Source organism: Fukomys damarensis, unplaced genomic scaffold (assembly GCF_012274545.1).
Source record: "Fukomys damarensis isolate Sample0158 unplaced genomic scaffold, DMR_v1.0_HiC HiC_scaffold_37, whole genome shotgun sequence".
Taxonomy (NCBI): Eukaryota; Metazoa; Chordata; class Mammalia; order Rodentia; family Bathyergidae; genus Fukomys; species Fukomys damarensis.
This window is the reverse complement of record NW_022900949.1, coordinates 27,059,845-27,082,344: the sequence shown is the minus strand read 5'-3', so window position 1 is coordinate 27,082,344 and position 22,500 is coordinate 27,059,845. Positions and strand designations below refer to the sequence as shown.

Here is a 22,500-nt window from a genome sequence, read left to right as displayed (position 1 = left end):
TTGTTGAGGTATGATCCTTCGACACCGAATCTGTTCAGACATTTTTTATAGTAAAACTAAACTTGGCATTGTTGATTTTTTTGGTTATGTTTCCTCTCGTAGTAACTTTTTAAGTGCTGAGGATAGAATGCAGAGCCCTCTATATGCTAGGCAAGTACCACCACAGCTACACCCTCAGGTATTAATTTCTTATGCATTCTGTATGTTATTTTCCTCCTCTTACTTTGTTTTGTTGTTGCTTGTTTTTTTTTAAGTTTTTGTCACGGTTCACTAATTTCTTTTCAGTATTAAAAATCTTACATTGACCTTTAATTGTTGCATTAGCTTTGGTCAAAGTTTTGATATAGAGGAAGGCATAGTAGGTCACATCTGTATAATTCCATCACTGGGGAGGCTGAGGCAAAAGGATCGCCACAAATCTGGGGCCAGCCTGGCCTAAACAGTGAGTTAAAGACAAGCCTGAATCACATAGTGAAACCCTGTCTCAAGAAATAAGCTTGATACACGACATCCTTATGTGCTTTCAGTTAAATGTATACATACTTTTCACAGGGATTTCTTTCACTCATTGGTTCTTTGGAACTGTGTACCTTAATTTCCAATAAAATAAAGATTCCTGATAAAATTAAGGTAGAAATTAAAAAATTTTCTCCCAAAGTTATTGATTTCCACTTAATTGTATTGTAGTCAGAGACTGTACTGTAGGTGATTCCAAATCTGTGATATGTTTTAAAACTTGCTGAGGCTCAAATATAGTCAATTTTTGTGGTCAGTACTTCATTATGCTTGAAGAAAATAAACATTTTATATTTGTAGATGCAGTGTTCTATACATGTTAAGTCAATTCTGTTCAACAAACAAACAAAAAACCCCTTATCTATTTAATCCTTTTTTGTCTTTCTGCTATGACTCAGAGAGTCACAGTTTCTAAATATGATCACGAATTTGCTTTTTCTCCTTGTAGCTCTGTTTTTGCTTCCTGTACGATTGAGGCCAGGTGTTATAGCTGGGGCTTTCGGCAAGGGAATACATTAAATACAAAAATAGGATTAAATACAAAATAGGATTCTTTTATGATAATTACCCCAAAAGTCAAATACAAAGGAGTGTAAGAGATTAACCGCACACTAGAGGCCCAAAGAGTCCAGCCGAGATCCCAGCAATTTCCCATGCGAGTCCAGCTGAAGGCCTGGAATCCAGGGCAATGTCCTCCTCGAGTCCAGCCAGTGGCCCGGAGCCCGCGGCAGTGTCTCCTGCTTGTCCGTATTGAGGATCTGCACCAGGAAGGCCCAAAGGCCAGTGGTGGAATTTAGAAAACCTGCACTGGTGAGATGAGGGATCTGTGCCGCCAGGCTGAGGGATCCACATTGGAGCCAGGAAGAGATGCTCAAGGTGAAGATCAGAGCTCCCCTGATGAGACCAGCAGCCATTCCTGGTGACAGCGAGGACCCGAGCTCCTCCTCTGACAAGAGCAGCTAAGTTTCCATCAGGAAAACCATCTGCAGCAAACTTCTAGAAAATCAACGGCCCGCCATCTTCCCTCCTGTTCTCTTTTTATGGTTACTGGTAACACTCTTCAGGTGGATTCTGCGTGCCCAGACCAGACTGATTCAGTTCAGCTGGGTGTTACAAGTTGGCCATCAGTCCAGGTTATTTACTCGGTGTCTCCAAATGTAGGATTGCTATATACTCCTGGTAAATTGTATCTTTTAGGAATATAATGAGTAATACTTTGTATTTCTACTAATATTTTTTTTCGTCTTTAAAGTCTACCTTGCTTGATATTAAGATCACTGTGCATATTGACTTTTGGTTTCATTATTTGTGTGCATATGTTCCATCCTTAAACTTGTCCTCTGAGATCAGCCAAGATAGGACACATTCAGGGTAGTATGCCTATAGACACTTATTCTCTTTTACATTAGAGGTAAATTTTATAGATTGCATGTAGTTGTATAATTATAGCTTTAAAAAAATCCAATTCTACATTTTTTTCTCTAGTCCTAGGGATTAACCCCTATACTTTTATTCAGATTTCCTTTTGGTAGATTGTGCCTGTTGGTAATTGTTTTCCTCTAAATCATCTCATATAGTGGCAAAAAGCTGTTGACAGTATTTCCTTATAATCCACTTAGTTATTGCAGAGTTAGTAAGGGATGCCCCTTTCATTTCTGATTCTGGTCACCCACCTTTTCTTCCTGGTCAATGTAGCTGAAAGGTTGTTGAGTTAATTGATTTTTTCAAAGTACCAAGTCTTAGTTTCATTGATTTTTGCCAGTTGTTTGCTCTGATTTGTATTATCTCCTTTCTTTGAATTTGCTATGCTCTTCGTTTCCTATTTTGTAAGATGGAAATGGATTATTGATTTAAGACTTTTCTCATACAGTGTTTAAAACTTTAGATGTTAAACCAGCTAAGCCTTAGTTTATATCTCATTCATAAATCTTGGTACGGTTTTACAAATTCAGGTGAACATATTTTCTAACTCTCTTTGCTATTTTTTCTTTGGCTTATGGCTTATTTAGAAGCATGGTATTTTAATTTCTAGGTAGGTGTATGTGTGTGTGTGTGTGTGTGTGTGTGTGTGTCTGAGTGTGTGTTTGCAGATTTCTCTCTGTTGTTGATTTCTAATTTAATTTTTTGTGATGAAAGAACATCTTCTGCGTGGTTTCCATTTTTACAATGTATTGGGACTTGCTTTTCAGCCGGATGTGGGGCATGTCCTCAGGAGTGTGACCTTTGGCTTTGAGAGGAATTATATTCTACAGTGGTTAAGTGAAGTGTTGGCTTGCTGTATTTCCATGTCTTCTATTTTCTTGTTAATTCTATCCATGAATGAAAGTGGAGGTTTGAACTCCGGTATCGTTATTGAATTGTCATTTCTCCCTCTATTTCTGTCCACTTTGCTTTGTGCATTTTAGGGCACTACTGTTACAAGCAACTATGTTTATACTCATGACCACTTTCTAATAGGTCCACCCATCTAGCACCGTAAAAATGTTAATAAGTTTTGTCTCCAGCTTGTATTGTTTAAATCTATTTTTTCTTTATGTCAGTTTTTAAAATGACCTATTTTTCATGTCAATTTCTGCTTCATATATTTTGAGGATCTCATAATAATTGTGGCATCTTTTTCATGTAGCTGCCTGTCTTATCACTGACGTGTCCTCCTTGGCCTCTCAAAATATTTCCTGACCTGATGCCCATTTTCTCTGCGTGATAATAATCACTCCTCACTCCAATTCTCCACAGTTACTCTATGTATAGGATGGGTCTTTTTCTATATTTTTCCATTGGTTTGTGTCTTTGCCTCTCAGATTTGTTTCCTGTTGACAGTTTGTAGCTGGATCTCTCCTTTTTATCCAGCCTGACAATCTCTGCTTTTAGAATTGGGTGTTTGAACATTCATTCAATGTTGGATTTGTGTTTGCCATTTTGCTATTACTTTCAGCCTCCTGTCTTTGTGGTTTCTCTGTTTCTTCTTTGTGTTAAGTAAATATGTTTTAGTGTACATTTTAATTTATCTGCTGATTTTTCTATTATTAATTTTTTTCTGTATTGTGACTTGAGGGATTTAGTATGCACCCTAACATCACAACTTCCTTCCAACTAATACTTAATATTGGTAAAATATTGAAACTTTTCCCAGTCTGCCTATTTTTACTTCCTTTGTGCTTTATTTATATATGTTGTGTGTATTGTTTGGTAAAGATTTCCATATATTTTACATTTAACATTTTGAATATGTTATAAACTAAACAATAGTGTTATAATGATTGTTTTATGCTGTATTATGTATTTTATAGATGTTAAAAGAAGGAATGAGAAATATATGTTATAGTCTTTTATTAAATCATATATTTACCACTTCCAATGTGTTTAAATTCTTCCCATGGACTTTAGTTACTCTCTTGAGTTAATTCCTTTCAGCTTGGAAGACTTTTATAGAACTTCCTTTAAGGGGAGCCAGCCAGCAATGTTTTTCTGGGTATGTTTTAATTTCACCTTAATTTTGGTGGATAGTTTTGCTGGGTACACAAATTTGGGTGACAGAGTTTTCCTTTATCACCTGGATGTGGCCTCCTGCTGCCTGATGGTCTCTATCATTTCTGATGAGAAGTTGGTCATTATCCCGTTGCCCTTTTCCTGAACAAAATCTTTTTTCTCTTCTTGCTTTAAACATTTTTATTTTTTCTTTGCTGTAAGTGTTTTATGATGTACCTGTGTTTTGGATCTCTTTGTATATTTCCATTGGGTAGATTGTTGAGCTTCTTGGATGTGCAGTATAAAATCTTGTTACTTAGGAAGTTTCAACCATCAAATCTTCAAATTCTTTTTTCTTTGTCATTCTCTTTTTTAAAAAAATTTCTCCCTACCTTTTTTCCCCCTCCTGGTACCGGGGATTGAACTTGGGGCCTTGTTGTTGTGAGGCAGGTGGCAGCACGAGGTAAATCCCCAGCCCTCTTTTTCATTCTCTCTGCACCTTTTGCTAGTCTCATAGGTTATATATTGGTATGCTGCTTTTTTTCTCCCACAGGCCTTTGAGGCTGTCTTCATTTTTCTTCAGTCTTGTTTACTCTTAGTTCTTCAGCTTGGATAATTTCTCAAGCTATCCTCAAATTTACCGATTCTTTCATCTGCTATCTCAAATTGTTTTGCCCAAGTCACGAAGTCCCCAAAGACCACCAAGGAGTCAGGTCCGATGCAATTATAAGAGGAGTTTATTGCAAGCTTGAGCCTGGACCGTCAGGTGTCACCATCACAGTGGCTTCAGACTGAGAGCCCAGAGCCGTTTTTGAAATGGGTTTACATAGGATTAAGGAAACTCTTTGCTTATATAGTTTCTATTTTTAGCTCTCACTTATCATTGGATAATTGAGGGGTACTGGGAGGGCTTTTGCATATCATTGGATATTCAAGGGGCACCGGGAGGGCACTTATTGGAAAATTACCTAATGCCTACATTCGCAGAATCAATTCCTCTCTTTATTAGATCATCTGATTTTGCAAGCCAGAATATTAGCAGGTGGCTACCTATGTCAGCTATGGCTAATTCCTATATTAATTAAATCAAACAGAAAAGAATTCATCTTGGGATCTTAAAAGAGGAACAGAAACAGGGTGGAGATGCCCTAGGATAACTTACCCTTAAAAGGGGGACAGAAACACAGAGAGACTGTCACATAGAATGGAATTTTACAGAAAGGAACTTTTGCATTCACTCTATTTTGGGTAAGGGGCATGGAGCCCACCTTGACCTGAAAAGTTGGTCCTCACAAAATCTGCTGTTGAACTCTTCCAGTAAATTTTCTTTGCATTTCAGCAATTGTATTCAACTCCAGAATTTCATTTCACTAAAAAAAAAAATTTATATCTCCTCTGTAATATACTTTTTCTGACTCATTGCTGCCATACTTTCCTTTAGTTCTTTAAATATGACTTCATTATTTATCTGAGCCTTTTAAAACAGTTTCTTTGAACTATTCTCTGCCAACTCCAGTACCAGAGACTCTCAGCATGTTTTCATTAAGTCCTTCTTTTCCCTGAGCATGGCTCACATTTTGCAGTTTCTTTTCCTACCTAAGACTGCTGAAAATTGGACTTTTTAGACAATATATTGTAGTAACTCTGCGTTAGTCAAATTTGAATCATTATAACAAATAACTTGAGGTACTTAACTTTGAGAAGAGGTTTATTTTGGCCGCAGCTGTGGAAGTTCAAGCCTGTAATCGGTTGGCCTGCAGTGAGGCAGACAAGATGGCGAGGAAAGAGCGGTAGAGCACAGCCTCTCACCTCATGGCCAACACAGATGAAAGGGGAAGAAGAGCAGCGCTGGCTTTCTTTGTTCTCTGTTTCACACATGCGGCTCCTCCAGCATTATCTTTGCCTTAGCCACAACCACAACCTGGGGTAATGGAGCCGCCATTGCTCCCTCTTCCCGCGTGTCTGAGGCTGGAAGGGTTATTCTCAGAGGCCGTTCAGGGTCCTTCCCTTTCTTGCTTGGAAGTTGTCCTGCTGATATGGGTGAGGGTGTGGACACAGGACAGCCATCTGGCCAGCACTTGTGCCCCACAACGGTGAAGCCACTCTTTTCAGTGCCCTGTCTGTCGTCTCCTCAGGTTCCAGGCCTCTCCTGTCACATACTCCAAAGAATAAAGTGCTCATCTTTCTGCAGAAGCAAAGCGGGTGGCGGTCAGGATGGTGAGCACCCGGAAGTTGGCATCTCTTGCAGGACTAGGGAAGGGAGAACTGTTCCCACGTGCAAACCTTCAGCTGCTCTCCACTCCATCGCTGCTCTCTGCTGGACCCGAGGTTCCCAGGACTGGGAGTCTTGAGCTTTGTGGGGGGATTGGTTCTGTGCGCACCTTCTTCATTAGGCACTTTGGACAGTGTGTGTGTGTGTGTGTGTGTGTGCGTGTGTGTGTGTGTGTGTGTGTGTGTGTGTGTAGTGGCACTGGAGATTGGACCCAAGGCCTTCACATCACGTTCATCCTTAGCCTTTTTAAAAAAGAATTATTTTGAGACAAGGTCTTCGTATATTGGTAAATTGCCTGGACTGGGCTCAAACTGGTAATCTTCCTGCCTCAGCCTCTGGTCTGAATTCACTTCTGTACACTTCTTCAGAAATTGTTGTGGACTCTCACCTGTTTTCTTTGTGCTGGTGGACATTAGAGACATGCCCTAGGATCTTCTGAATCTTTTCCATGCTGAACAACCCTAACTACTTCGCAGGATAGAATCTTCAGCCCTCACATACCCCTGACTATCATCTCTTCATCCATTTTGTATATTTTAGATAGGGTCTGGAGCTAAGCACAAGATTTGGAGGAGAGTTTGATAATCCAGGCTAGAGGAGAATGTAACCTCCTATCTAATGGGCATTAGTTCTCTGTTAATATAACCCATATACACAGTTAAATTTTTGACTTGACATTTCTCTTGAGTTAGTCAATGTGAGTCAAGATGGGACAGGAATAGCACTGCATTTAGGGGACTATAGAATAGAGTCAGGGCCTAGGAGATGGGGAAGTGGAATCACAAGGAGCAGCTTCCAATTTGGTATCAGAAAGAGGTTCATTTCCCTGGAACTGTCCAGGAAGCACCCAGGAGGGTGAGTTTTATCATTGCAGATGGAGATTCAGGGCCTGGCTGCTACTGGAGGAAGTGTAGAGGAGAGCCGGGGCTCTGGATGAAGATATAGGAGGCAGGGAACGAGATTTCTTGAAAGTCCGAGATTCAGTGTCCTCCTTGTAGAAGGAATTCCATGTGATTTGGCTTGTGGGTCCCTCAGCCTGTGTCTTAGTCACTTTCTCCATCTCTATGAGTCACCAAAGTTTTAGCAGTGCTAGCATTGCTAAAAGGTCCAAGTACAAAGTCTCCTCTAGACTTACCAAAGGCAAACAGTGTGAGTCCTGTTTTTTTTTTTTTTTTAATTAAGCTAAATACCACCAAAATAAAATGGCACAGAATAAACATTCCTATTCCAAAAGCAAAGAATAGGTGGGTAGGAACCTCTCCTTTTCTCCAACTTTATAGGCTCCCCATTTACAAGAGCTTCCCTTCTGGTGAAACTCAGAATTTTTAAAATCACCCAGCTGTGCTGTTTGCTCTGGATTCTCACTGTAGAGTTGGGTAAAGATCCCTAATAGTATCTATCCTACAGCCTGAATGTTGGGCTGCCTTGAAATTTCCTTTGCTAGATTCATGCCTTTTACCTTTTTAAAATTTCTCTGGTTCCCACCTGCAGCTATTTAAATTCTGTGTTTCTTTCTGGCTTGCCCCTCCCTTTGTAAAAGGACACAGTCCAAGGGCAGGGGTTGCATGTCCTTGAGTCTCACAGGGGCCTTGCACACTCGGGAGCACAAACGCTGAAATACATGAGTGGGTGATGTGCAAACACCCATGGTCTTGGGGCTCTGTGGTGTAAAACTCCCTGACTGGGCTCGAGGACAAGGAGAGCCGCTCAGGCCTCTGCCATGCCCAGAAGCTGAGATATCACGTGCACTGAACACAGGCTGTGTTTAGTTACCCAGTGAAGCTTTACCGGGAGCCCATCATGTGCCGGGAAGGAACAGAACTGACTCACTTTCCTGTTGCTGGAGAAACAGAATACACGTCCCCATCCTACACTCTTGTTTACATCCTGTGCCATAAAACAGGCCCTCCAAGGAGGAATGACATGGAGCGGGGCAAAAGTGCTAGGACCAACTGTAATTTAAAACACGTACACATATCCTTGAAGCTATTTTGTGCACAGACAATTAATTACATGACCATACTGTACACGGTATTCTTTCTATGTGTCCGTTCATGCTCGTTTTATTCTGTATAGAAGATTTAGCACGTCATACTCATCATACAGCCATGCTGTGGGCTGTCTCAGGACCCTCCACAGATCCCGACACCACAGTTGTTTAACCTGGTGTAGTACGTTTACAGAGAATTTGCACACACCCTCCTGGATACTTTAGAATACCGGATGCAGTGTCACTGCCCCGGGAATAGTCAGTTTTTGTGCCTTCTGATTTATTTTTTTGACATTTATCAGCACACATTTTGCAGTACATCAGGATTACATTCCCCGTGGAGATTGGCCCATATATAAATCATCTTAATTCTTTTTTTTTTTAACCCCCTTCCCCTTTCTTCCCCTCCCTCCATTGAAATAGTTGTTATATGGTATTGTTGAGGGAATAAGGACAAGGGAAAAAAAAAGTCTGTACATGTTTAGTACAGGCTCAATTTCTAAAAATATTTTCAGTCCGAGGCAGGTGAACCCTCAGACTCAGAGCACTTGCACAGAGGGGGCTGCCAGATCCTTGCATGTTATGATTCACATGATGTGTGAGGGATCACCACGTATCGCATAAAGTACACGAAGTGACTATATCGAGCGTTGCATGGGTGCCTTCCATAGTTATTCGTACACAGTTGTGTCTGGCAGGCAGACTCAGAACCAACTTCCGGGAGACACAGGAAGTGCCTCTGGGCCCCCAGGAATAAATGTGCCACGGTCCTGGTTCTGGTCCCCTGACCTCCACTGTGGCTCTCTGAGACTCAGCTCCTCATCTGTACAAAGGAGGCAAAGGCCTACTTTGGTGACTATGGAGAAAATACCAAACAAGAACAACAACAAAAAAAACCCAATGAGAATCTAAGACTTAACAAGCACCTATTGGGTGCCATTCGATTTTCGCACCCAACACAACGAAGCTGGGCTTCCTTGCAGGAGCTCGCATTGCTTGTCCCTTATGAGGGCCCGTGGAAGTGTACTGCTGACCTTCTGGGTCCACAGGGACTGGCCACAGGACCGCTTTGGACACCAGAACCTGCGGAAGCCCAGTCCTGTGTATAAAATGGGGCAGCATTTGTTTATAACTGCGTGCCTCTTCCTGTGTACTTTAATTCACCGCTAGATTACTTTTAATGCCTAATACAATGTAAGTGCTGCCCAAATAGCTGTTCTGCTACATTGTTTGGGGAATAATGACATGGGAAATTCTGGGTAAATAGCTGTTATGCTGCATTGTGTAGGGGTAATGATAAGGAAAAAAGTCTGTGCATGTTCATCTGTAGATACAGTTTTATTTAGAGGAATATTTCAGATCCATGGGTGGCCAAGGTACCTGAGGATGTGGAGGGCAACCAGGCTCAGGACCCCAGACTGAGGCATGGCCAGTGCATGACGCTGAACTGTGCATACCTCAGTCACATCCGCTGTCACCACATTCTGTCTTATCCCTAGACTTTATAGATAAGGAGCTCTAAAGCATAACCACAGAATCATTGTGGGGCCTCAGAAAAGTGACCACATCTCCTTAACATCCTCCGGCTTGGACTCCACCCCTCGCCCCTGCTTTCTCAGGCACAGTTTCTTCCCGTCAGGGTCTGAGCGTGGACCCACGTAGCTACCATGGGTGGCATAGCCCCTGGAGTGTCTTTCTCTGTCGTGCATCCCGTCCCTACTCCTTGTTTCCATGCCTTGCATTTCTGGAGCAATCAGTGCCACTGGTCCTAGAGACCAACGTCCACCTGGTAGAGAAAGAACAAGGTGTGGGTGAATGAGCGACAGTTCATACGCTTCCCTTCCTTCTTGGAGTCTTGGTAGGGGATGTGGGGGGCACTGGACTCACCCCCGGGGCCCCAGAGGTCATGGCCAGCCCGGGGACTGGAGTCTACTTCTTGCTTGTTCTTGGAAGCCCTGATTTCCTGGTGCACATCTCCAGAGCTGACCTTTGCAGGAGGCACACGGATCTGCAACTCCCGGGACTTCTCAGGCATTATTTATGGCAGCGTCCGAGTGACAGGGGGACTTCTGGCCAGGAACCGCTGCTGGTGTCACATCCCTAACCTGGCCTACGTCGGATGCCCCGGGAGAGCGTTTCTCCAGGAAGGGGTGGGTGGGTCAGGAGCCTGTGGCGTCTTTCAAAGCCATAATAAAGACATCAGAAGGGCGATCTATCAGGCTCCGACACCACCAGGCCTGGACTGGGGCTGGGAACCAGGTGTTCTGCTTCCTGGAAATAGACATGTCAGCTCTGCAGGTTGTCAGCCCCTCATTAGCACGTCAGCCCTGCACTCTGACAACTCATTTGGGGGTGGCCCTGGCCGGGGACCCATGCCCAGAGCAGCAACCTGGGACACAGGCCTAACTTGCTTGGGGGGCCAGGGCGAGAGGGCTGCAGATAAGGAAACTGAGGCCCAGAGGGAGAAGGTGCTGCACGGGACTCAGTGGCTGAGACAGGACCAGGTTTCCGCTCAAGGGTGTGTGGGACGTCTGTGCTCAGTGCCACTAGGGACGCCATGCATGGTCATGCTCGGCTCTCCTGACCTGAGCCAGGCTGGCCTGGCTCTTCCCACTTGGCCCCAGCCGTGGGGCACTGCTGCTCCGACTTTCCTCTAAGACACCTGCTTGCTCCACTTAAGCGCCCAGAAGTATGACAGGCCATCTTGGAAAAGAGAATCCACACCACCGTGAGGGCGAGCGGTGAGGCTGGACTCCAGGACTCGCTCTGTCCTCTCAGTTAATAAAGGCGGGAGGCAGATGCCAGATGGGGACTTTGACTACGAGGTGATGGCCCAGAAGGGAGGATCACGGGAACAGCCTCACACGGTGCCGTCACGTTCCATGCTATCCCACGTCACCCAGGCTCTCTCAAAGTCCTGCTGGCAGCAATCTGCTGGGTGCTGGTGACCTGTGGTGCTGCCCTCCCTGGGCCTCAGTTTCCCCTCTGTGCAGCAGGAAGAGGAGCCCTCCCTTGTCTAGGCGCAGTGAAGAGCTCATTTGTCTAACAGACACCGAGTGTGAGGGACGCTCTGCCCGCAAGCACCTTCGCTTCTGAAAGGGGCTTGGGACATCAAGGGACCGGGTGTCAGAGCCTGGTAGCGTGAGGACCCGGGAAGTGCCTTCCCACCACCATCACCGCTGGGGGGCCGTGTGGGACCCTTTCACTGGCCAGGAAATCGAAGCTCGGCGGCCCTCGATTGTTCCTTCCAGCTCCCAGCACCCGCCGGCAGCCACACACTGCAGCTGGCTTCAGGTTGGCCCAGGCGGTGCTGGGACCAGGCCTCGCCAGGGCCGTCCCACCTCGATGTGCCAGTTTCAGATTCAGGGAGCTGAGTTTCCAGCCTTGGGAGGAGAGAAAGCCTAGCCCAGAGCCCCTTGGGGGAGAAGATGTGTAATTATTTTAGGCCGATTGAGTGCTCCGAACAAAAAGAAAGAGGGAGGAGGAGGGAACAATTAGCCCCGCTTTGCAGGCCGCTGTTATTTCTCTTGCAGGGAGCGCTGCAGCCCGAGACGCTGTAATTAGGCCTCGGTAATAACAGGCTCCGTATCTCCTGCGCCCTGTCAGGGAGAAGAATCCATCTTATCGGTAATTGTAGGGTTGGCGGGTTCTGAACGTCTCTTTCCGCTAGCCTGGGCCTTTCCTGGGGGGAGCTGGCAGAGCTTTCTGAGCTGATGATGCCAATCCCGGTGATGGGTGTGGGGAGGGGTGGGGGTGAGGGGCTGCAGCCTCTGCCTGGGCCAGGGCCATAGCTCCCAGCACATCTTCCCGAGGTCCTCCATCCTCTCCTCATCCCTTGTCACACAGCCAGAACATATGCACCTAGACTGGAGTCACACCACTGCCCTCCTTCGCTCTACGCCCCGTATGGCTCTCACTTCCTCTCCACTGGCCTCTCCCGTGCTCACTCTGCCCAGGCCCCTGGCCTCCCTGCTGTTTCCTTAGCATGTGCTGCTATGCTGCCACCTCAGGGCCTTTGCACTTACAGTTCCTCCTCTTGCCTTGCAGCTCCTTCAGTGCTCACTGAGATGCCACGCCCAGGCTCCGGCAGTTGCTCACCTCTGCCCCACTTTGTTTTTCTTCCCAGTGTATCACTTCCTAACTCACCACAGATCTCATTCTTTTCTCCCTGTTCTCCACACCAGCTGTCAGTTTTGGTCTGGCTGGTCACGGATGCACCTCCAACGGCTGAGATGGCACCTGTCACACACCAGGCTTGACTCCAGTCCCCGAAGTCCTGCTTGTCAGTGTTGCTCCACACAGATTCCTTCCTCCAGGAAGCCCTCTTGTGGCTACGCTGGCCTGCGTCTGCATGTCAGGGACTCGCTTCTGCTCCACTCGGCCTATCTAGGGACCCCTCGGGGCTTGGGCCCTGTCTTCCAGGTCTCTCGGGACTGGCCATGCGCCGGGTCCCAGCAGAAAAGGAAGGGCGTGAACGATCCTGTGGAAGCCATGGCTGCTCCCAAGTGAAGCCCCCGCTGGTTCCCCGGCTGGATGGAGAGCCCCGCAAGGCAGGCTTCTCTCCACCTTCGCCGTTTCCCAAAGGCAGAGGATCTTTTGGGGTCTGCCACAGTTACAGGACGCATGCTGAAACAGGGCCCTGTGTAACAGCCTCGGGGCGGTGAGGACTCCACGGACGCCCACCGCTCTCCTGGGGCTGGGCCAGTTATGGCTGGAGTGGGTTTTCCCATAAAGCACGGCGGTGCTTGTGCCGAGGCCTTCGAATCCTTCGCTCGCCCTCTGCGTGGTGCGATCCCCTCAGGGTCCTCCTGACCCTCACTTCCGGCCCTGGAGCTGGCCGCCGGACTCTTGTCATTTACCTGGACTCAGGTGTTGTGGTACAGAGGCGGAAAGCGACCAAGGTGCAGCCCACCTCCCGGGTGCCTGCCAGATGTGCCGCAGACGTCGATTTCCTGCCATCTTTCCATTTTCAAGCTCTGTGCCAGTTTTTGCTTCTATTTATAAAACTTATTCGTATCTAACTCCTGACACATCGGATTCAACTCTGAAGAGCGCACGTGTATTTATAAACACGAGTACTAGTAAAGGGGTGAGAAACATGGCGCGGTGGGCTGGCTTCCTTCTCTGGCCCTGCACCCTGGGGAGCCTGGGGCTGGGAGTCACCGTGAACAAGAGCGGAGGCTCTGGGGCCAGATCTCCCCGTTGGCTTCTTCACTCAGGAGCTGTGTGTCCTTGGGCAAGCCGCTGAACATCTCTGAGCTGCAGCTTTCTCTTCTGGAAAGTGGGGGTGACGGTGTTCCCGACCCAGGGGGCTTCTGCCAGTCAGACATGTTGAGTTTTGCCAAGAGTTTATTTATTCGTGGAGTGACCAGGTCAGCAGACAGGAGAGCGAGACACAAATTCTCGCCCTGGAGGAGAGCGTGTGGGGTATTGGTGGGGCCAGAAGTGGGTGTTGGTGGTGGTGGTGGGGCCCAGGGGCTAACCCGGGGCTCCTCTCCTGTTAGCCAACTGCCCCAGCCGCAAGGTGGAGATTTTACATCTGCTAGAAGCAGGTAGGGAAGAGGGTGAGGTGGGCTAAGTCGGAGCCAGCTGGGAGCCTAGTGCAGGCGGAGGGTAACATCCACAGGGCTTCCTGGGGATCCGCTGACTTTCAGTACTAGCCCGACTCCCCAGGGCTGCGGTGGGGGGTGGCCGAGATCCCCGGACCTTGGCGGTCGGTCGCGCCTTCTGGGAGAATATTTCTTCCCGGAAACGAGGCTCAAAAGCTGGCCAGGTCCGAGAGCCCGAAACTGGGTGCTCAGGGCGAAACTGTCCTCAGTCCCCCCGTGCCGTCGGTGCCCACGCGTGCCGGAGCTGAGGGGGATCGGAGCCGGCCTGTCCCGGCAGGGCTCACGGTGCCCCGGCTGGGTGGGCGCCCTCGCCCCGAGGAGGCAGCCCGGGCTCTCAGAGCCTGCACTGCAGACCTGCACGACTTCGAGTTCACCTTCTGCCCAAACTGCTGGCCCGAATACCCGGCTCGGGAGGACCATTTTCACTCAACTGATCTGCGAAGAGAATACACAGAGATTGCCTAGAAGCTGTTAGAAAAGAACAACACAGGTTACCAGTCCCAGCCCAGCCTGCTGGAGGCGGGGCTGTGCGCCTGGGGTTGGAAATATTTATCTATCGCGGGTTCTCCGTGCGCTTAACCACCGAGCAGCCCGGCTCTTCCAGCGCCGAGAGGACCCGTTCGGACTCGGACAGGAGAACGCTCCGGCCGTCCCTGTCGTGGTTCGGTCACGGTTCTTAGCGGTTGCCGTCTTGGTACATGCACAATATTTCTCCCGGGGATTTAAGAGCACGCTTTAAATCTTTCAGCAGATGTGGAACGGGGTTTGGCATAACTCGACCAGGGCAGAACCGTGGACGCACAGAACCGCGCTCGGGCCTGGGGTCTTTAGTGGCTTGGAGTCTCTCAGCTGAGGAGCCTGGCCTTGGTAGTCTCCTTCTTTTCCCCCTCCTTAGTGTAGTATAAATAACTGTTGATCAGGTGAAAGGGCACCACGGAGGGCCTATGATAGGACACTGCTGAAAATTGGAAGTTATGACTTGGGATCAGATTCGAGGTGGTTTAAGGTTTTTCCAGGTGATTAAAAAAAAAAAAAAGATGGTGTCAAGCAGGGCAGTCGTTGTATTTGTGAGGACCCTGACATTCTCTTGGAAAAAGTTCCTTGTGCTTTTCTAGAAAATACGATTGGTCCACGATTGCAACAGAACGTTTACCTCTGCAAACTGCTTACCGAGTATATTGACGGTATCAGACACCCTGCACAGGGCACCTCTGAAAACCAGCTCAGCATCTGGGACTTGCTGGCCACTTTCTCATGGGCCTGGGCAGCACCGGACGATGCAAGGATCTCGTGTGACATCTCCAGAGCCCCACAGCATTTTGGCCAGGGGTGTTTGGGACGGGTAAGACGTAGCTCTCGGTGCTTGCCTCACCCTGTGGGGATCAATCCCCGATTCCAGCAGGGTCTGTCACCCTTCTGGCCAAAAACTCTGTCCCCCGGGCCATCCATATCCGGTTGGTCTTTCTCAGCCATTTTGGAAGGCTGCAAAATCCCTTCGTTCTTTAACATTCAGGAGAAACAGCCGCACCACGTTTTCGGGCTGTGATGAAGTCCAGGCAGGCTGCACTCTGACTGCGGGGTGTCCGGGGTGAGCTAGCCCATCCGGGGTCCGTGTGGACACCCACACAGACAGCTGTGGCCCTCCGCACCCCGCAGTAGAGTCACACAGTGAGCCCGGCACACTGGCCTTCGTGGGCTGTGCCCGGGGACTTCTGCCCCAGGCATTCAGAGCAGGGCCCTGCCCTCCGCTGCTGATCCTCTCCCGCCCGGATCCCTCTGCGCATGTCCGTGTCAGGGGACCGCACTTTGAGAAGCAGCGGAGGTGTTTGCTGCTCCTGCCTGGATTCCCTTCAGTGCTGGTGCGCTTCACCCACGAGAGGCCTGGGGGGTGGGGCTGTCACCGTTCTGCACCCCGACAGAGTGATTCATGGCCTGGCGGGTGGAGGAGGAGAGATGAACAAGCATTTGTGGAATGTCACCAATGGTATTTTCACAGAGGCCCAGCACGAAATGAAAATATGCACAGTAGCATGGAAACAGTCATGTCGGATTGGAGCAGAAACCTGGGGTCCCGGTTTTAGCTGCTGGAGTTTGATAACACTTCCTGACATCTGCTAAGACAGCCTAAGCCCCTTCTTCAGAAAGGTCCTGGATCTTCACGGCTTCCACTCATATAGTTGCATGTACAGTACTTATTCTTTTCTCTAAAACTTGAGATGTATTTCACGTTCCACAAAATTCTTCATTTTAAGTTGTACAGTGCAGCTAGGCATGGTGACGCATGCCTGTAATAACAGCACTCGGGAGGCTGAGGCAGGAGGATCGCTGTGAGTTCGAGACCAGCCTGGGCTACATATTGAGCTCCAGATCAGTCTCAACTTCTTAATGAGACCCTGTCTCAGAAAAGCACCCCCCCAAAAAAAAGTTATACAGTGCAGGCATTTTTAGCACATTCATGAGCTTGTATGAGCATCGCCCCAGCCGGAACCTTGTCAGCCCTGAATAAAACCTGGTGCCTCTTAGCAATACTCCCTATTCCCCCAGGGGACACGGATCTCCTTTCTGTCTCTGTACATTTGCTCATCCTGAACATTTCAGAATGATGGAATTATACAATGTGAGGGCTTTGAGAAGCTTTTATTTGGCTTAGTGTTTTCAAGGTTCATCTCTCTTGCAGCATGTGGAGACTCCATTTCTTTTTTCATGCCTGTATAATATTCCACCCTGTCAGTAGAACTCACCGCCCCCACACCCGTCCGTCAGTTGATGGATATTTGTGTCTTGTTTCTACCTTTTGTCTGTTGCAAATAGTGCTATTATAAACAAGCTGTGGCTGTTGTGACTAGCACTATCACATGCGAGCTTTCGTGTGAACATGGGCCTTCAGTTCTCCGGAGTAAACACATAGCAGCAAAGCTGGCAGATGACGTGTGACACTAGTGTTAACTGTTGAGTGACTGCGATCCCCTTTCCACCGTGGATGCACCATTTTGTGCTGCTGCAAGGTGAGTATGAAGAGGGTTCTAATTTCCCACATCCTCGCCCACACCTGCTATTATCTGCGTTGGTGATTGCGGTCACCCTGGTGAATGCGACACAGTTTCTCCTCTGTTGTGATTTGCATTCCCCTGGTGACTGACGAAGAGCATCTTTTCATGTGTCTACTGGCCAGTTGTGTGTCTTTTTTTGGAGACATCTCTATTCAGATCGTACATTTTAAATTAGGTTGTCCTTTTATTGTTATATTGCAAGAGCTCTTTATCCTGGATATTAGACCTTCACCAGATATATGATTTAAAGCTATTTTCACCCATTCTGTGGGTTATCTCCCTCCCTCTTCCCTCCCTCCCTTCCTATCTTTTTGTGGTAGTGGTGATTGAACTGACCCAGGTCCTTCACACTGAGCTACACCCCCAGCCCTTTTAAAACTGTTTATGCAGAGACTGTATCTAAATCTCTAAATTGCCTAGGCTTACTCTAATTTGTAATCTTCCTGCCCCAGCCTCCCAGAGTGCTTGGATTACAAGTGTGTGCCACCACACCCAGCTGCTTTTCATTTTCTGTCTTTTTATTTATTAAGTTTATTGGTACTTTTTAGGTATACAATACAGTAACATTCATCATTGGGATCTTGGACCTTTACATGGCTTAACTTGGTTCTTATTTTTCCCCATTCCCCTGCCCTCCCCTCACCCCTCCACCCTTCCCTGTGTACAAAGACTTTGTTTCCATATTTTTCCTTTCACATATTTTTTTCTTTTCCCTTTTTACTTTTCCCCTTCCTCTCCAACTTCCTCTACTCTTTTAGACCTTTTCTTCCTATTATACAATATCAATTATACATTTTAACTTTATTTACACTTTCAGTGTTTCATACCAGGGAAACTATTTAGTATTTACACATGTGTGACTTATTACTTTCACTTGAGTACGGCCTCTATGTGCATCCACTTAGCTATAAATATCTCTAGTTTCTCATTCTTTATGGCTGAGTAGTACTATATATATGTATGTATGTATGTATATGAAACACATCTTCTTTATCCAGTCTCCAGTTGATGGGCAATTGGGCTATTTCCAAGTTTTAGCTATTACAACTGTGCTGCTATAAACATGGGTGAGCATATATCGCTGTGATATGACTTTTTAAATTCTTTTGGGAAGATACCCAGCAGAGGGATAGCTGAGTCAAGTGGGACTTCTAATCCTAGTACTTTGAGGTATTTCTGTATTGACTTTAACAGCGGTTGCACCAGTCTGCACTCCCACCAACAATGGAGAAGGGTTCTTTTCTCCCCACAGCCTCACCAGCATTTGTTATCCATTGATTTCTTGATAGCAGCCATTCTTTCTGGGGTGAGGTGGAATCTCAGTGTTGTTTTCACCTGCATCTCTTGAATGACCAGTGATGTTGAACATTTATTTCAGGTGTTTATTTGCTGCTTTTACTTGTTTGTTTGAGAAATATCTGTTCACTTCAGATACCCATTTTTGAATTGGGTCTTTATATGTGTGTGTGGGGGTCTGTTTTTCATTTTCTTGAAGGTATCCTTTGGGGCACAAAATTTTAATTTTGATCAAGTCTAATTTATTTTTTTCATGGATAAATTTTTGCTTAAGGTGCCACAGAAAAGGAACTATTTCCTAATCCAAGATCACAAACTCTCTTCCATTCTAAGAGTTTTATAGTTTTAGCTCTTGTACTTAGGGTTTCAACTTATTCTGAGTTAATTTTCATATATGGTGTGCAGTGTGGGTTCAACTTCACTCTTTTGCATCATGGATAGCAGCTGTCCCAGGACCATTTGTTACAAGCACCATTCTTTCCTCATTGGATGATCCTGGGATCCTTATTGAAAATCAGTTGAGCATCAATGCCTGGGTTTACTCCTGAACTTCTTTTCCATTTATCTGCATATCTACTCCTCCCCTGTACCACACTGTATTGATTACTGTAGCTTTTTGGTATGTTCTGAAATCAGAGAGTGGTAACTTTTTCAACTTTGTTCCTTTTCAGGATTATTTTGGTTATTCTAGATCTCTTGCATTTCTATATGAATTTTAGGGCCAGCTTTTCAGCATGTGCAAAAAAAGACAGAATTTTCACTGGGGCTTCATTGAACCCTTAGATCGATTTGGAGACTATTATCATTTTAACAGTCTTAAATCTTTTGATACATGTATGTGGGATGTTTTTGATTAACTCAGATCTTTAGTTTGTTTTCAGCAATGCTTTGTAGTTTTCAGTGTACAACTCTTCTCTTATTCAATTTATTCCTAAATATTTTATCCTTTTTTTGGGCTGGGGATTTAGCTCAGTGGCACCACACCTGTTCTGCAACCACAAGGCCCTGAGTTTGACCCCCGTTATCACAAAACAAAACAAAACAAAAAACAAAAGGAAAAGAAATAAGTGAATAAAATGTTGAATATCAAAAAAATCTTAGAAATATATTCAATTTAAAAATATTTTATTCTTTTTGATGCAGCTGTAAATGTAATTGTTTCCTTAATCTCATTTTTAGATTGTTCATTGCTAATGTGTAAAAATGGAACTGATTTTTGTATATTGATCTTGCTTTCTTCCATTTCGTCTAACTTATTTATCAGCTCTACTTTTTCTGTGGGCCAAATGAAATTTAGAGTTAATTTGTCAAGATCCCCAAATAAATGAGTAGAATTGTATCAAGTCTACAAATCATTTGGAGTTGAATTGACACAATTGAAATATTAAATATTTCTAATCTGATTATAAAATATCTTTCCCTTAGGTCATCTTTAATATATTTTAGTAAAATACCAATCTTCTACGTATGAGTTTTGCATGGATTTTCTTAGATTTATTTCTAGATTGTTTTCACTTGTATATTTTTTCCTGATAGTCTCAATATCATGTCTCATAATATGTCTTTTTCATTGATATGTTGATCTTATAGTTGATAATTTTTCTAAACATTTTCATTGGGTTTAATAATTTATTTGTGTGTTGTTTTGAGATCCTATGTATGAAGATTTAAAATTATTCCAATTGTTATCAATTTCAATCAAATGTCATTTGTTTACTGAGAGCATCCCAATGAACTTTATTTTTTAAAATTATTATTATTATTATTATTATTATTTTTGGTTTTTTGAGACAGGGTCTCACTATGTAGGTGAGACTGACCTGGAACTCAATATGTAGCCCAGGCTGGTCTCGAACTCACAGTGATCCTCCTGCCTCAGCCTCCCGAGTGCTGGGATTATAGGCATGCACCACCATGCCCGGCTTTCCCACTGAACTTTAAACACTAGCAAGCCACATGTGCCTGCTACTGAAATCATCTTTTTAGCCCTCATACTGATCATGGGTGTGGAGTGTGTTCCATAGGCGAAATCCTCATTTTCTCTATGTGTGGAAGTGGACTAGAGAGGGCTGGGCAAGAAGAGCATGGGAACCACTGAGTTTCTGCCAGTAGAGTTGTGAGGGGACAGTTAATGGAGGTGCACCAGCAGTGTCGTGACACCATGCAATGGGGGATTCTTTTTGTGTCTGCACTCAAACCGGAAGAAACTCTTCTTCAAAGCTGTCGAAAGAAAAATCTATCTTTAGGTGCAGAGATTTTAGAGGCTATCGACCACAGGCATGGTTAAGAGAGGGGCCATTACCTTCTCCTCTTTTATTTTTTATTTTTTTTTTGGTGGCACTACTGGGGATTGAACCCAGGGCCTTCATACTGAGCTATACCCCAGCACTTTTTATTTTTATTTTGAGACGGGACTCAGTGAGGTCCCAGGCTAGGCTTCCTGCCTCAGCCTCTGCAAGTGCTGGGATCACAGGCATGTCCCACTGCACCTGGCTAACCTTCCCCTGCAAGCCAAGACCGGAACATGGTGAGCCAGGAGTGAGGGCCCAGAGCAAGACCACTGCCTTGCAGGCCTCCAGGTCACACTGTCCATGTCATGCTCTGGGTCTCTGCTCCCTGGGCCCAAACTCCAGGTCCAGCATTGCCCTGAGCACTCTACTTCTGGGCTGATTTCACCCTCCCCACAGCTCTCCATCTTCTCTGCACTCCCTGTCTGCATGTGGAAGACACGGAAAAGAAAAGCTCAGAGCTGCCTGGTGGAGGCAGGGCAGGGGCAGATTCCGGCCCCCTGGCCCTCAGTGGCTGTGGTCCGTGTGACTTCCCAGCCTCAGGCAAAGAACAGGGTGGACCCTGGGGAGAGGGGAGGGTTCCCGCTGACTGTCCAGGTCTCAGCTTCTTCCTTGTCTCAGTCCTTCTGAGAAACTAGGAGAGCAAGAACCGTCCAAACCCAAACCCAATAGGAAGAAAATCATAAAGATGGGGGGGGGAATTAATTATGTTAAAACTAAAAAAATTACAAAGAATCAGTGAATCAAAGAGCAGGTTCTTTGAAAAAATAAGCAAAGCAGACAACCCTTAGCTAAACTTACCGAAAGAAGGAGGAAAAGGCCTACAACAATACAACGAGAAATGGAAAAGGTGAAATCACAACAGGCCAAAGTCTAGATCAATAGTAACTACCGTGAAATACTGTGCTCCAACAAATTGGACAATCTTCAAGAAGTGGACAGATTCCTAGACACATATGATTTACCAAAACTGAACCAAGAAGACAGAAAACAACCCTGAACAATCAAATAAGACAATAAAATTGAGATATGAATTTAAAAAAAAATCCACCAAGAAAAGCCCAGAACCTGATGAATTCACCACTAAATTCTACAACACCTTCAGATATAGTTCCAATATTCCTCAAACTCTTTCATGAAATTGAAAGGGAAGGAGCACTTCCAAACTCATTCACGTGAGCTAGCATTACTCTGATCCAAAACCAGACAAAGACCCCCCCCAAAAAAAGAAAACTATCGATCATCCCTTTAATGAACATAGATGCAAAACCCTCAGTGAGATACTGGCAAAGAGAATGCAACAAGTTATCAAAAAGATCATACATCATGACCAAGGAGGATTAACCCCAGGGATACAGGTGGTTCGAAATCCACAAATCAACAGACGTGACACATCACACAAACCAAAGTAGGACAAAGTCACATGGTCCTATCAATAGATGCAGCGAAAGCTTTGGACAAAGTGTAACATTCATTCAGGATAAAAACTCTGAAGAAAATAGGTCTAGAAGGGCCTTATCTCCATCTGGTAAAAGCCATCTATGACAAACCAATGACCGTTGTCATATTAAATGGGGAAAAGCTGAAAGCTTTCCCTCTAAAATCAGGAACAGGACAAGGATGTCTGCTATCATACCTGTTCAACATGGCACTCAAAGTTTTGGCCAGAGTAATCAGGCAAGAGAAAGAAATAAAAGGGATACATATAGGTAAGGGAGAAGTCACATTATCATTATTTTCACATGGCATGATCCTTTTCATAGAAGACCCAAACATTCCACCAAAAGAGTCCGGAATTAATAGCCTAATTCAGCAATGTAACGGGATAAAAAAACCAACACACAAAAATCAGTAGCATTCATGTACACCCATGATGAACTCACTAAGAAAGAAATTAGGAAAACAACATCTTTCACAATAGCATCAAGAAAAATTAAATACTTAGGAATTAACCTAACCAAGAAAGTAAAAGACCTCTACAATGAAAACTAGAATACTTTAAAAAAAGATG

The 22,500-nt window shown here is 45.5% G+C and overlaps 1 long non-coding RNA gene across 2 annotated transcripts in view; it reads left to right on the top strand.

Moving 5' to 3' along the window:
• Positions 1-13,267, top strand: part of LOC104857378 — a 37,164-nt gene extending 23,897 nt beyond the window's left edge. For both annotated transcript variants that reach the window (XR_778837.2, XR_778836.2), the window contains exons 2-3: positions 11,780-11,873; positions 12,294-13,267. This is a non-coding gene — a long non-coding RNA (uncharacterized LOC104857378). The remainder of the gene's footprint in view (positions 1-11,779; positions 11,874-12,293) is intronic.
• The last annotated feature ends 9,233 nt before the right edge of the window (positions 13,268-22,500 follow it).